This window comes from Prionailurus viverrinus, chromosome B1 (assembly GCF_022837055.1).
Source record: "Prionailurus viverrinus isolate Anna chromosome B1, UM_Priviv_1.0, whole genome shotgun sequence".
In the NCBI taxonomy this organism is placed as follows: Eukaryota; Metazoa; Chordata; class Mammalia; order Carnivora; family Felidae; genus Prionailurus; species Prionailurus viverrinus.
Window position 1 is genome coordinate 101,936,246 of NC_062564.1, and position 16,177 is coordinate 101,952,422.

Genomic DNA, 16,177 nt, shown 5'->3' on the forward strand with positions numbered 1-16,177 from the left:
TAAGATGATGTTTGTTTTCTTTGTTAAAAACAAAAACAAAAAAAGCAAAAACAAACATTAGATATAAGAATATAAAAGCATAGTCTACAAGTGGCTAATGGAATAAGAAAGAGTTCTGGAGATTCATGAAAAGATTTCAAAGGGAATAGATGGCATGCAAAACAGAGCTTATGAAATCAGGGGCAAGGTTGAATTGACTCAATTCTAAAGACATAATCCTGGAACCAAAGGAGTCGATGTTGAACCATAGTGTTGTAGCCTACAAGCATTGTTGCAAAAGGAAGTAGACATTTTCCAGAACCTCATGATATTATAGTCATTACTGGAAACCAAAAGTCTTAGAAATATGAGCAGAGCTAAAGAAATATAAGAGGTAATAAAGTGATGAAACCCTGGAACATATGAAGAAAGAAAGTGGGAACAACTAAGTTCATAGAGCCTGGAAAAGCAGCAATAAGCAGAGAAGGTAAGGAGAGTCTAGGATTGTCAGCATATTAATGGCAATTAAGAAAAAAATTATCGGTGATAATATAAAAGAAAGGACATTAAACTGATCTTAGAAAAATTCAGTTGGATGACTGGTGGAACGATTTACAATAAGTTTTGTTGAAACTAAAAAATAAATGAATTAGCTAATTCTCTTTGGCAAGTATTCTATTATGGGAATTCAAAGTTTTTCTTTTATTTTGTCTGCTTATTTCCCAGAGTAAAAAGTAAATATAAATTAAAGGTAGACTCAAACACCTAGATCAAGTCTCAAAATATCATCTGGCCAATTACTACAAGGTACTATCTCAAAACAGAACTGATTTTACGTAAGGTTATTTTCCCTGAGTTCTAAGGACAGAGATTATATAGCTGTCTTTGGAAAACAATTCCAATATCAAACAACCTGTACCGTCAAACATTATCTTCGTCTCATCAGACGTGATTTTGTTGTAGATTAAGGCAGATTACTTAGCCATTCTTTCCTGTATTCTTAAGTGGAGGAGTCTAAATATCTTGTAAACTTTACTTGACAACCCCGTTTTCTGGGAGCACAAATCATGAATATACAATTCAAAAATGGTCAAAAAATGAATTCACTCCTGTAACCATGATTCAGGTCATGAAATAACTCTGCCAGCACTTCCAGAGCCCTCCTTGTTTGCCTTACCAGCCACTACCCTTCCCACCTCCCCAAAGATAACCACAAACTTGATTTCAAACACTTTGGTTTAGATATGTCTGTTTTTGAAATTTACAAGCATGGTTAAACATATGTTCTCTCTTTTTTTAGTAGCTTTTTAAATTGAGATATACCTCACACAACATAAAGTTCACCTCTTTAATGTGTACACTTTACTGTAATCTTTGTTGTGCAACCATTACCACTATCTATATCCAGAATATTTCCATCTCCTACTTTACTCCACAAAATCCTGTACCTAATAGCAGTTGGTCCCAATTAGTATGTTCTCTTTTGCTTTTGGCTTCTTTTTCTTAACATTATGTTTGTGAGATTCATGTGCTATAATCAGTAGCCAATATATATATGTATATATATTTTGAATAGAGCCTAAGGCATAAAGTACAGGTTTTTCTAATTAATTATGATTCCATACACAAAACTAATGGTTTAGACCCTGGTTGCACAGTAGTACCAACCAGGGAGAGTTAAAAAACACTGATGTGTAGGCCCCATTCCAGATAAATAAATTATAATCTGGGGTATGGGAAGGGTAAACCAGGGCTTTAGTAGTTTTAAAAATTCTCCAGATAATTCTATTGTGCAGCCAGAACTAAGAACTACCATAAACAACTAATCAGTAAAAGACTTAGCCTGACCAGAAGAAGGCTCTAATTAAAAAGACAGAGTCTCTTAGACCCTCAGGCATACTGAATTAGATTTTTGAGACCGTGAGAGTCTGCATTTTGACAAGTGACACATGTGCTTCTTATAAAGCAGTTTCAGAAATACGGCAGGAAACCAATAATTATTTCTAAAAAAATAAATGACTTCATCAACAGAGGTTTCTATTGCTTTTAAATAAGAAAACACAAATGCTAGTTTAAAACATTTTCAATACATTAAAAAGAAACTATTTTAATGTATGATTTAATTAGAGTGATGAGAGGAAAAATATATTACATCTGCCTCATTTCTTTTAATTTGGTATCAATCCAAAGTGAAAACCTATTGGGAAGTAGCCTTTTCTACCTCCTGCTCTGAGGTTAACACAGGAAACAGGTCTACTTTTTTTAGACATCAATCCAGTTTCAATGTTGTCAACAGACTCTGAAATTCGCAATTTACTTTTTCATTCCTAGTAGACAATATACAAAGAATCTTCTTCACAACACCAGATAAACACATTGGAAAAATTTTTAAATGCAATTGCCAAGAAAAATGGCAAACAAAATAGAAAAGGAAAAAAATTTCAGAAAAGGAAAACATACTCCAAACAGTTTGAAAAATACTTAATTACATAATGTAGTCTAGTAGTAACAACTTTACATGTTGATAAGTAAGAACATTTTATTTGACGCTAGAGTTGGCATTAGGCCCTTGTAATGTATTTCTATTATCTGGTCCTGCTGGAGACAGTTTAATATATACTCAAGGCAAGCATAGTGCTTTATATAGGGCTCTGTACAGCTTCAGCTCTTAATAATGTGTCATTCTCATTATTGAAGGATATCTTCCTTTATTGAAGTATTCTCTTGATATATTACATAATTTTAAATATGACCTGATAATTTTTCACCTTACCAATTGGTCACTAACAGTAAACTAGGTTCTGTTATTTAGTACATTAATTCAATATATTGGATGGTGGTTAGCTGTTTAAACATACTAACATTTCTAAAATAAGTTTTTAATTTTAGGATAATTTAGATGCACACAAAAACTGTAAAAATAGTCCAGAGAATATCTATATCCTCCACATCTAGTTTCAACATTTATTACAGCTAATGAGCCAGTTTTGATACATAATTATTAACTAGAATCCAGAATCCATACTTTGTTCTGATTTCCTTTGTCTTTACCAAATGTCCTTTTCCTGTTCCAAGATGCCATCCAGGATACCATGTTATCATGTGGTTGTCATATCACCTTACACTCCTCTAGGCTGTGACTATTCTTCAGACTATACTTCAGCTAAGTAAGTTTTAGAATGTTGCATACTATTAAGCTTTTAAAGATACTTAATTTATTCTTAGATTCAATTAATACATCAGAAAAATTTGACTTAAAGCAATCCTAAAGGAAAAAAGAAATATCTTTTGGAGATGGTTCGAACTATTAGAATCATTTCAAATAGACTTAAATGATTGGTCCTAGTGCATATAGAGGTATAATACAAGATAGACTAATTATAACTAATAGAATTATTGTCATTTCTAAAACTTGGAACTTAAGTTTACAAATGAATAGGAAATGAAATCATTTACATTCCTCTGGGTTCCAATCTTTGCTATTGTTTTTACATAGCCATAAATTTCATTTTATCTTGAGTTTTGTTTTTTAGTTTTTCACTATTTACTTGTTTATGTGTTGAAGTAAAATGTATACTTGACATTTTTAAAAGCAGTATAGGGCTCATTCTTTCATATTAAGATATCATACTTGTCTAAATACCCCTTGTTGTTGGATATTTGGTGTGTTTCCATTTTTTATAATACTACTATCATCTTTGTGCAAGAACAATTTAAAGTTGAGCCAATTTGCATTTTCTCCAGGATTGTATATAAATGCAAACTTTTCTGCACAATACCAACACTGAGTTCTATGTTTCATATATTCTCAAACTAGTATGAAATGCTGCTATAAAGTTGCTTCTCTATATACTGTATTATCGGAGCAAAGTTGTGCATTTTTCCATGTCTTCTTGTGAAAACCGTTCCTTCTTTTTCAAATGGGAATTTAAATGCCAACCTTACAGGTAAAATTAGATGGGGAAAATTTGATTTACTAATATCCTCTTAGGGAGAGCTGTCCTTTTTGGAAAATGGGAGTTTGTAGTCAAGGGCAAATATAAGAAGAGCTCTTTTTGAGACTAGGGATAATTTTATTAATTAAGAAGGAGGAGGGATGGTGGGGGTGCCAGGATGGCTCGGTTGGTTAAGCGTTTGACTTCAGCTCAGATCACGATCTCATGGTTCCTGAGTTCCAGTGCCGCATCAAGCTCTCTGCTGTCAGCACAGAGCTCCTTTGGATTTTTGGTCTCTCTCTCTCTCTGTCCCTACCTCACTCTTCCATGCTCTCTTTCTCTCTCAAAAATAAACATTAAAAAAAAAAAAAAAGGATGGGGGACAGTAAAGGAAAAGCAAGAAAGAAGGGTGTAATCAGAAAATAATGAAAGGTCAGCACTCCACATTTTGACATCTGCTCTCTCTGTAACTTACTCAGATCTTAAATACTTTTAAAAACTCATGAAGTGCACAATATGAATAGGTAGATCAGTTGTAGACATTAAGATTGAAGAAGTAAAAGATGAGAAGAAGAAAGAAAAAATAGCTTACCAATAAAATACAGAAGACAGAGAGAAGCAAAACTGTGTGTGTGGGGTGCACAATAAAATTCCCAGAAGTTGTTTTTATTTTTTAAGTAATATCCACTTTCCCAACGTGGGGCTTGAACTCACAACCCTGAGATTAAGAATTGCACATTCCACTGACTGAGCCAGTCAGGTGCTCCACTCAGAGTGTTTGTTTGTTTGACATTTATTTATTTATTTTGAGGGAGAGAGAAAGAGAGAGAGAGAGAGAGAGAGGCTGAGAGAGAGAGAGAGAGAGAGAGAGAGAGAATCCCAAGTAGGCTCTGCATTGACAGCACAGAGCTTGAGGCAGGGCTCAAACTCATGAAAGGTGAGATCATGAGATCATCACCTGAGCCAAAACCAAGAGTTAGATGCTTATCCAACTGAGCCACCCAGGCACCCTGAAAGTCTTTTGATATCAGAGCAACTGGGTTTAAGATTTGGGTCAGATTTAGCCTGAGTTTAGGTACCCTGACAGCTGCCTGGATTATACATATTTATACTATTTAAAATAGTAAGCCTTTGGGGCACCTGGGTGGCTCAGTTAGTTAAGCATCCAACTTCCACTCAGGTCATGATCTCACAGTTTGTGAGTTTGAGCCCTACATCAGGCTTGCTGCTGTCAGTGCAAAGCCCACTTTGGATCCTCTGTCCCCCTCTCTCTGCCCCTTCCCTGCTGGTTCTCTCTCTCTATCTCAAAATAAATAAATAAACTTAAAAAATTAAAATAATAAGCCTTTAATAGTGTGTCACATTTAGTTCTTCCTGTCATTTCAAAATGTTTTTATTCTTGTAGTATGAAAAAAAAATCTTGTGTTTAATGGCTTCCTCTCTTTTATTTATTTATTTATTTATTTATTTATTTATTTATTTATTTATTTAGAGAGAGTGCAGGGGAAGGACAGAGGGAGAGAGAAAATCTTAAGCAGGCTCCGTGCTCAGCAAGAGCCTGATGTAGGACTCAATCCCATGACTGTGGGATCATGCTCTGAGCTGAAATCAAGAGTCGGACACTTAACTGACTGAGCCACCCAGGTGCCCCCTTCCTCTTTTTTTAAATATCTGCTAATTTATCTTCCACCCACAAAAGGGATACATATGTTATTCTGTTTCCTTTGGGTTTTATATTTCATATTCTGGTTTCTTGCAGATTTATAACTTACATGCTTCTTTCGAACTCATTGTAATTTATGGATATGGCTATGGTGACAACAATCTAAGTTAATTCTTTTTCAGATCATTGAAACAAGTAATTTAAGTCTCTATTGTATTACTTCTGGTTTGTAATAAAATAAGTGATTATAAAGGTTTGAATCCATAATTGGCCAGTGTTTGAAATCCCCATGTTATAAACATCATGCACTAGAGCTTTTGTAATCAACTTTAAGCCTGATCTAATCATTATAATCTTTTAAGAATTTTTTCAGAGACTTTTGAAAGAACAATTTGACATTTTTGCCCCCTTTCCAATGAGTTTTACTATCACTCAGAATATGTCAGGGATTTAAGTTGGTAACAAGAATCACAAAATTTAGAGTTGGGAAGTATAATAGGGATGACCTCATGCAACTTTGTGATTTAAAGGTGAGAAAACAGAGGCCAAGAGAACTTCAATTACCTTCCCAAAGTCACAGCTAATTAAAAGCTGACCTGGGACTTGGACTCATGTCTCTGACCATCTCAAAATATACAATAATAAAAAAAGGAACTGCTTTTAACTTTCACTATCCTTTTACTTTAAATCTCCTTACCTTTATATTTATGCTAATTCACACAAAAATAATCTCACCTTCCCTTTTGAGGACTTTAAACCAGTAGGTCAAAACTTCAAAAGAGGAAAAGAGTGGAAGTTTGCCCCCTGCAGGTCAAAAGAAGAAGTCTTTTAGGTTTTTTTCCAGGGTAAAGCTCTGATGACTCTTACAAAGCAAAAAGTGTGTTTTAAAGCACTTCCTTGGGAGAGTACCTGTCAAGATAGCATAGGAAAACTTTTATCATGGGGATGCTGCCTTCGTTCTCATCACTGTTACTGTGACAAGTTTCTACAGTATTCCTCTTCCAATAGTATGTGGTGCTATCATAGAACACTGAACAGTATGAACCCATAATTAGAAGGCCATGAAAATGCTTCTTAGCAACTGAAAACAAATCTCTTTTTCTGTTGGAATTTCCTACTCACTGCTAAGAAATATCTGAGTGGGCAACAATATCCTATAATGATTTTGGGACAACTGGATAACCATCTAGAAAAAGTTCTTTTAGAGTCTTGTATCTTCTACTAAAATAAGTCCCTGATGGATTAATATTTAAATGTGAAAGATGAACAAAACCATAACATTACTAGAAGTCTGTACAGGTGATTGTAACATAACTTTGGAGTAGGGAAGAGCTTTGTAAACATAACATCAAAGGAAGAAGATTAAAGGAAAATACAGTCATTTTACAAACATTAAAAATATTTTTAAAAACGAGGCACCTGGGTGGCTCAGTTGGTTGAGCGTCCAACTCTTGATTTCGGCTCAGGTCATAATCTCATGGCTTGTGGGATCATGCCCCGGGTCAGACTCTGCACTGACAGTGCAGAGCCTGCTTGGGATTCTCTCTCCCCCTCTCTCTGTCCCTTCCCATGTTTACGCATGCTCTCTCTCAAAATAAATAAACATTTAAACATATGTAAAGAAAATCACTGTTCTTAAAGATTATTTAAGATTGAGATTACATTGTCCCACAAATTAGTCAAACAAAATTTTAATAATAATATCCACTGTCAATATGGCTGTGGAAATGACACTTTAATTTGCAGAGCCTTTTGAAAGAACAATTTGGCAAAATTATGTAACAAATGCTAAAATGTCCACCTGTTGACCCAATATCTATCTCTAAGAATTGATCCAAAGGATATAATCATGAATAAGAGGTAAGATTCAGTACAAACACATTTTTTATAGCCTTGCTTATCATAATACCCAAACTGAATTGACTGATAGGATATGGGTTAAAGAAATTATAGTAGGTTATCGTGCTGGGATAACATGATGCCGTTGCAGTTCTTTTACTGAACTCTATTTAATGGTATTGGGGGAAATTCTTTTTTTTAAAATAATTTTTCTAATGTTTATTTATTTTTGAGGGAGAGACAGAGACAGAGCATGAGCAGGGGAGAGGCAGAGGGAGAGGGAGACACAGAATCTGAAACAGGCTCCAGGCTCTGAACTGTCAGCACACAGCCCGACGTGGGACTTGAACTCATGAACTGTGAGATCATGACCTGAACCCAAGTCAGGCGCTTAGCCAACTGAGCCACCCAGGTGCCCCTTGGGGTGGGGGGGATTCTTAATATATTACTTTACTTGACAGAAGTAGGTTATATGGCAGTGTATTTAGTCTGAGCCCACTATTGATTAGAAAAAACATACATATACATCCATGTACACATAAGGGGCCTTAGAAAACTGTACACCAAATATTAATAATGGTTACTTTTGTGTGTGGGGGGAAAAAAGATTAAGAGTTTACTCTAAAGATGTTCTTGAAGAATAATGGAAATAATTAAAAGGTAAATGTGTTTAAAAAACAAAACAAAAGAACCTTCCAGGATGGAAATGTGAATGCAGAAAAGGAGATCCATAGTTACAGACAAAAAGAATGGGGTCTGGCTATGAGAAGAGAAATAAAAGTACTTAGGAAGAACAGAGGTGCCAGAACATGCAGTAAAATTTGTCAGGGACACACTCAGGTGTGAAGTGATTGCTGGTACAACATGATCTAAGAGCCTGGAAGTGAGGCCACAAAACAGCCCAGGCAAATCAGCATGCTTGCTGCTTGCACGACATGGTCTCTGTTATCCCAGGAGTCAATCTAAAATACTTTAAAAGTTCTCTAGTTTTAGTTTTTAAAAAATATTCTCTAGTTTAAATACAGTCTAAGCTGTCTAAAAAGCTCCATAAAAATATATTGCTGAAAGGTCACAGGGTGAAAACTCATTTAAAAGTAACAAAGAAACTAGGGTTTTTAGAATGGCTCATTAAAACAGTATTTCAAAATGTTTGAAGGTATATCACAATGTTTTACATATAGAAGATAGAGCTAACCAAAATCTATTTATTTTCACCTCTTATTTTTTAATTATTTGTTAAAAACATGTGTTTAGTTGGGGCACCAGGGTGGCTCAGTTGGCTAAGCATCTGACTTCGGCTCAGGTCATGATCTCACAGTTTGTGGGTTTGAGCCCCCTATCCAGTTCTGTACTGACAGCTCGGAGCCTGAAGCCTGCTTTGGATTCTGTGTCTCCCTCTCTCTCTGCCCCTCCCCTGCTCATGCTCTGTCTCTCTCTCTCTCTCTCTCTCAAAAATAAATATTAAAAGAGAAAAACCGAAGAACTTATTTATTCTCTCTCTCTCTCTCTCTCTCTCTCTCTCTCTCTCTCTCTCTCCCCAAGGCCGGGCTCAAACTCACAACCATGGACCATGTGCTCGAGTCCCATGCTCCAATGACTGAGACAGCTAGGCACCTCTGATTTTGACCCTATAATGAATAATTTGCTTCCATTTTACCTTTACTCTATCAAAATAGACTGATATTCAGCTATATGTAGAATTTGTATATTTGTGTTTGTTATTTGTATACCCATTAGCTTCTGGAGAAGCGATATTCAAACTTTGATCAGATGCCCCAGTATATGCATATTTATTTCTCTCTATATATATGTCCTCCCAAACTAATATACACAAATTATATAACAGAAAGAAAAAAGTTAAAATTACAAAAATAAAATAAGCAGGAGAAATTCTAATATATTCCTCTTGCAGCAATTGTACCTTCCTGTCTGTGCAGTTTTGCTTCTTCAGAGACCACTGACTGCCATTAGGGTCTCTCAAGACCTGATACCAGGATATACCTCTAAATAGTTTGTACCTTGGGCAAAACACTTAGCCTCTGTGTCTCAGTTTATTTGTATTGTTATTTATCATTTCTATCATTATCTTCATTTTAGTTTATTTGTAAAGTGAAGATAATAATAGAGCCTGCCTCACAGAAGTGCCATGAAGATCAAGTGAGCCAGTGCCTACAAAGTGCTTCCCATCATGCCTATGCTTGGCATGAAGAAGTGGTCTTTAATGGTAGATAAGATCTGTGATCAATATTCTGCAAGGCACGATCCTTCTTTAGATGATTGCTGAATTAAAGTTGATTACTGGTATTTTAGGAATTCAAGTTGTTTCATATAAAATAATACATGGCAATTTGTTCTTTTTTAATTCTTCCTTATCTCTCTGCTCTTTTCTGACATTATCTCCTCAGCCTGAAGCTAAGTGCATGAGTTTTCATATTTTTGCAAAGTTGCAAACTGTGCATTTCCCCTGAACATGTGGATTCAGTAGCCCCAAGGAAGGATAGCAATTACTTTGTATTAAAAATACCATCTCTTCATAGTCTATTTACATTATAGTAGCAATGATCAATTCTGGCTGCACATTATAATCATATGGGAAGGTTTAAAAACCCACATATCTAGGCCCCAATTCCAGAGCTTCTGATTCAATTTGTCTAAAGGCTCCCCAGGTGATACTACAGTGTAGTCAGGGATTGAGGAACACTGAGCAAGGAAAAAAATCATCATTTTATGTCAATGATTCTCAGTCTTGCTATATACTCCAGTCACCTGGGGAGCTCTTAAAAATACCAATGCCCGGAGCCCTGACCTCTGACTAATTAAATAAATATCTATGGATGTGGTCAGGACATTAACAGTCATAAAAGGTCCCCAGTTGATTCTTATTTGAAGCCAACACTGAGAACTATTGCTCTATGTAAACAAAATACTAAAGTAAAGTAGGTGGCAATCACAATAAGAACTTGACATCATGACTTGTAACAGATGACACATGCATACTCCAAGGTAGGCTGATCCAAGGGTGTTGTGGTCTACAATCACCTGTTGCTCACTCCTGAGTCATCCTAGCTTGCACTTGACTTTGCTTCCTGAGGCCAGCAAAGCCATGTGGGAGAGAGTAGTCCTGCTCTCTTAGAAGTGGCCTACCAGGGTCAGTAACTATTTAAAAGGGTAAAGCACTACACCAAACCTACTATTATTAATTTTTATCATTATTATCCTTAACTGCCTGGGTTCTTCTCTCCTCCAGTCACCTTGAGAAGTGAAATACTTCTTGCCTAGTACTCTCCTTTCCTATTGCTCTTATCTCCAAAGTAGGCACGCTGACCCTTTGTGGTCTGGACGTTATATCTAATCACCATAAGGAGAGTCAGGGAGGAAGGGGCACAAAGGAGAATCATTAAAATTTTAAGGCCAGGAAAGAAACAGAAATCTCACAAAATTGCTTTATAACAATGATCCAAATGCTTATTTCCCTAGATATTTGCATGCAGTTGAGTTACATTATCATAATACATATTTAATTTAAACCTTAAAGTCACTTTAAGAATACATTTTACAGATAAACAGATTTAAAAGAGGTTAAGTGACCTGCCCAAGGTCACATAGGGGGCAAAGTCAGATTATGAAAAAGATCTAGTTTTAAGTCTAACGCTTATTTCACCACACTACAAGTGCATCCTGGAAGCTGATAGGTACTTCCCCTTTAGCATTCTTTTATCATGAAAGGGAGAGCCTTTAGCTGGTCCCTGGGGACTGATCTGTTGCTTCCAGAACAGATATGGTTAAGTTCTGGGGGGTTAACAAATATCACAAAGTGGGTGATTGTGGTTATTAGATGTCACTATTGGAGAGATATCTCCCAAATCAGCAAGTTAACATTCAAAGGTGCCATAGGATGCTGCCACCAGAAAGCTGGTCTGAAATGGAATTGAGTAAAAAGAAAGTAGTGTTTACTTAATTAACCTAACACCTGAATAGAGTATGACAACAGAAGTGAGCAACCTTCTTGGATCATGGTGGGTGTCCAGCATTGTCCTGAAGAGAGGGTGTCTGGCTAGTGCTGCATCAGAGGAGTCCCTTGGTTTCAATTCCAGCCTCAACAAACAATGTTCCTAGCTTCCCAGAGACTTTTAGACACAGGAGGAAACAATTCTTGGTTCAGTTTATATGAGTATTCTGTTTTTTCTAATAGTCATGTTACAAATATAAATGCAAAATCAGCATCTTGGTTTCCACAATTCTCTGAATTTGGTTAGCACAAGAGTTAATTCCTCTGATGATGATCTCCTCTTGTTATCCTGAGGAAAGTTTGTGGGCCTGGAAGGCTATGCTCATGGAAACCCTGTTATTTGGTGACTGTAAGGCATTGCCTCTCTGAGAGACCGTGAACTGCTTTCCCCCTCACTAAATAAAGCCATTTATTGTCGAACAATGGCATGAACTAGTGAGCCAGAGGATTACCCCAAAACTTACATGACTCATTAATGGTTTTGAAAAGTTCCAGAGAATGACTCTAATGTTATACTGGTCTGTGCTTTACATAGGAAAGTCATCCTTTGTAAAGTTTGGCCATTTAGGTCAGCATCTTTAAAAAAAAAAAGACACAATGCAGATTTCTGTTATGAAAATTTAGAAGGGTTTGTGAAAGAGATTCCTCTCCTGGGTTACTTCCTTTACCATGCTTTCTGTGGACTCTATGTGCTGTTGTGTTACGTGTAGTTTCATCCAATTCTTCTCTGAATTGTGTCAGCTGTCATTCTATAATCGGTTCTGACATCTTCATTTCTAATGTGTGTTTTTTTTCAAAAGCTCCAATCTAAATGATTTAACTTGTTTAAAAACATTAATTTTCATCTGCTTTATAGCTAGAGTATTTTTCTGGTAAGTTCTCATGGTCTGTTAAAATTATTTAATCTATTTAAATCTTTTTTCTTATACTAAGGTCATTTGAGGTTAAATAGCTAAGGTCATTTGAGGCTAAATGTCTTTTTTCCCTCATGTCCAAATTACATGGACTTTTGTGGATCCAAACATAGGAGAGATTTCTTATGGAGATGGGGATGGACCAGGGTCAGTTTCTCAGCTTCATGGCCCATGGTCTCTCTCCTGTTATAATGAAGGACCAAAAATATAGCCTTTTTGTGTAACCCTTCTCTATTTGTCAAAGCGAAGTCTAGTTGGCAAGATTTTCCACCTTTAGCTCTGTGTTTCCTAGAAGTCTACAGACCTTCCACAGAGGAAGATCTTTTCCTCTTGAGTCTGCTGGCCACCCAGCCTAACACAAAATGACACTGCTTTACCATTCCGAATGTAAGTTTTCCCTCTCCTTTATTCCAAATGTTTTTGTCCTGCTCTATACTTCTTTCCAACATTTTCCCCTCTTAGACCATGGCTCAGTCCTCCTGGAAAGAAGCATGTGCTGAATAGTTCTGATACCCTTCAGAGCTTAGAGCACTACAGCACTAATCAATTCTCTTGCATCCACAGAAACACATAGAAGTGGGGTTGTTTTTGGTTTTTGTTGTTGCTTTGCACTCATCCAGAATGCGATGCCCATTCTCAAATCTGTTCATCCATACATACTTCCTTTCCGGTAGAGTCCTTTCAACAGTTTTAGGGAATATAGCTCACAATGACTTGTCAGTAACCCCTTCATTCTTGCTGCTTCCCACTTCCGTTCTGCTGATCCTGCATCCATTCAGCGTTGAGGTAGGCAGGTACACCTGCCCATATTCTGGTATTTGTAGGGCTTCCTTTGCTAGAATTTCTTGAAGATTATTTTTTGAAGAGCTAGTGAACCCCTGGTCCAGAAAGAGTTATTTATCATTAGGAAGACTGGCTATAATGTGATGTAAGATAACTGCAAACCTCTTTGTAGTCTATAATTTTAAAGAAGCAGATTGGTCTCAAAGATGTCAACACTTCTTTGGTCTCTTGAAAAATGTCTACCTGCTTATGCACAGGGTTTCTTAGAAAACTCACTTATTTAAATGAATCAAGTTTATGTGTGGGATGGGACTCAGTCTGCAAGGACAGAACAGTTCCTTGAGTAATTACAACTTAAAAGCACTCCTTAAAAAAATTGGAAAAATAGCAGATAAACCACACAACAGTAAAAAGTTTTTTATAATCTGGAAACAAAATGAACTTACAAAATCTATATTAAAATGAGACTTCTAGGGGCGCCTGGGGGGGCTCAGTCGGCTGAACGTCTGACTTTGGCTCAGGTCATGATCTCACGGTTTGTGAGTTCCAGCTCCGCAATGGGTTATGTGCTGACAGCTCAGAGCCTGGAGCCTGCTTCAGATTCTGTGTCTCCCTCTCTCTCTGCCCCTCCGCTTCTCATGGTCTGTCTCTCCCTTTCTCTCTGCCCCTCCGCTTCTCATGGTCTGTCTCTCCCTTTCTCTCAAAAATAAACATAACAAAAATAAATAAATAAAATGAGACTTCTACTTTCAAACGAAAGTATTTATAACAAAATTTTACTAAATATTTAATCATACTAATACATACAAATACCAACTTCACAAATCTATTATATAAAGTGAGCTAAGAATCTGCATTAATATTAGTGGTGCTCATAATTTTCATAATACTTTAACAAAAACTAAGTGTTGGGCGCCTGGGTGGCTCAGTGGTTGGGTGTCCGACTTCGGCTCAGGTCACGATCTCACAGTCTGTGAGCTTGGGCCCCACATCGGGCTCTGTGTTGACAGCTCAGAGCCTGGAGCCTGCTTTGGATTGTGTCTCCCTCTCTCTCTGCCCCTCTCCTGCTCATGCTTTGTCTCTATCTCAAAAATAAATTTAAAAAAAATTAAAAAAATTAAAAAAAAAACAAAAAAACAAAACCCCACTAAGTGTTAATGGTATACAGGAGAGTAAAAGTATTGATACCTACACAAGTAAAATAACACACTTTATTTTAAAAAACAGTTCAACACTTAATGTTATTTTAACTTTGAAGACAGTATATATAACTAGAATGATGATCTGTGCAAAGTTTTCATGTGATCACATTTAAGACAACCATTAAACCAAAAATTATATTCTTTTACCTAAGTAGAGGATAACCAAATTATACTTTCTAACATATTTAAATTATCCCTATAAACTAGACATTCTCTTTTCTTGTTTTGTTATTGTTACTTTACAGAAAAAGCTTCCTATCACAGTTAATACTTAGAAATACATTTTGGAGCAGATAAAATCTTAGTGTAAATTCCTGCTCTACTACCTACTAGCTGTAAGATTTTGGGCAAGTTTCTTAACATTATTAAGCTCATTTCCTCCTTTATACAATGGAGAAAATGTTTCAAAGATTGAGGTAATATGTGTTATGGGCTGAATTGTGTCCCCCTCAATTCATTTGTTGAAGTCCTAGTCCCCAGTACTTCAGAATGTGACTGTATTGGAGGCAGGCTTTTTAAAGAGGTAATTAAATTAAGATGAGGTCATTAGGGAGGTCATTAGTGTCCTTACAAGAAGAGGAAATTAGGACACAGATACAGAGGGAAGACATGAAGACACAGGGAGAAGACATCCATCTACAAGTGAAGGAGAGAGGCCTCGGAGGAAACCAACTCTGCCCACACCTTGATCTCAGACTTCTAGTCCCCCGATTTGGGAGATAATAAATTTCTGTTGTTTAAGCCTCCTAATGTGTGCTATTTTGTTATGCCAACCCTACCAAATTAATACAATATGTAAAGAATTTAGAATAGTGCCTGGAACATGGTAGGTAATTAATAATTTAATTACTATATTATTTCCCCAGAGCTCTTCTAATGTTCAACTCCACGCATAATTTGGTTCTTACAATGTTCGATTTATGGCTAAGTAGCAATAGAGCTCTGCGATGGGCTCTCAGCATCCCTGCACTTTCTTGCTGAGTTTGAGCTCTCTTGGTTTTGTTTTTTGTTTTGTTTGTTGAGCTCTCTTTTTCCAGGTCATTTCTCAGGGATGTGTTTCCAGTGAGTCACCTTCAATGATGAATATCTCACTCCAGACAAAGAACAGGCTTATTTCTGCTTACTGTAAAAGTTGTGAATTGCCTAAGTTAGGTGTTCCTCTCCTATAACACAACACATTGTATATGCAGGCATTCATCATGGGCTTTTATGGTACCCCTGTGGGACTTGGAAAGACAGAGGATCAACATGAAGCTCTGCCTACTATACAACCATTTGTTTCCAACCCAGAAGTCTCATGTCTCCTGCCAGTATCCCATGGAATTTTAGTTGTTAGCTTGTAAACAGGGCAAAATCTCAGACCCTGCCAGTTCTTGACAGTTTTGGCTGAGAAAGCCATGGTTTCCTGGAAAAGATGAGGGACCCAATGGGCTGGGTTGAGAGAGATAAGTCTTCCTGAGATCCAAGAGTAAATGTTTTCACCTAAGTAGTTGGAAAGGGGAAGGGAAATATAAGTTCCCACTGTCACACTGTACCCCCACTCTTAAATTATGTTTGGAGGATAAGCAGTGTGAAGTAAGATTAAAACAAACCAGTCAAATCATGTATTGGTTGTTGTTCCCTCGCCTCAGGGTGGGAAAAGAAACAATATTAATATAATAAGGCAGCATCCCCCACGGCTCTAGCCAAGAAGAAATTTGGCTGTGGCTGCTAAGTCAAGGGGTCCTCAAAGCGGAAACAAATGCTGCCAGCAATGAGTAACTAAAACTTTGAGCAGATCAAAATTGTAGGTTTGTTGAGCACAAGTTGGGCAGCTGATCAAAACCAAAATTAAATGCAAAGCATTGCTTACT

The 16,177-nt window shown here is 36.7% G+C and overlaps 1 protein-coding gene across 3 annotated transcripts in view; it reads right to left on the reverse strand.

Moving 5' to 3' along the window:
• The window catches only part of BBS12 (Bardet-Biedl syndrome 12), a 50,490-nt gene that overhangs the window by 19,721 nt on the left and 14,592 nt on the right, over positions 1-16,177 (reverse strand). The window contains exon 4 of one of the 3 annotated variants that reach the window (XR_007151424.1): positions 12,874-13,217. The exons of 1 other annotated variant lie outside the window; for it this stretch is intronic. The gene's annotated coding sequence lies outside the window, so the exon portion shown is untranslated. Of the gene's footprint in view, positions 1-12,873; positions 13,218-14,946 lie in introns of those variants that run through there. One more of the 3 variants, XM_047854962.1, reaches the window with a different exon arrangement.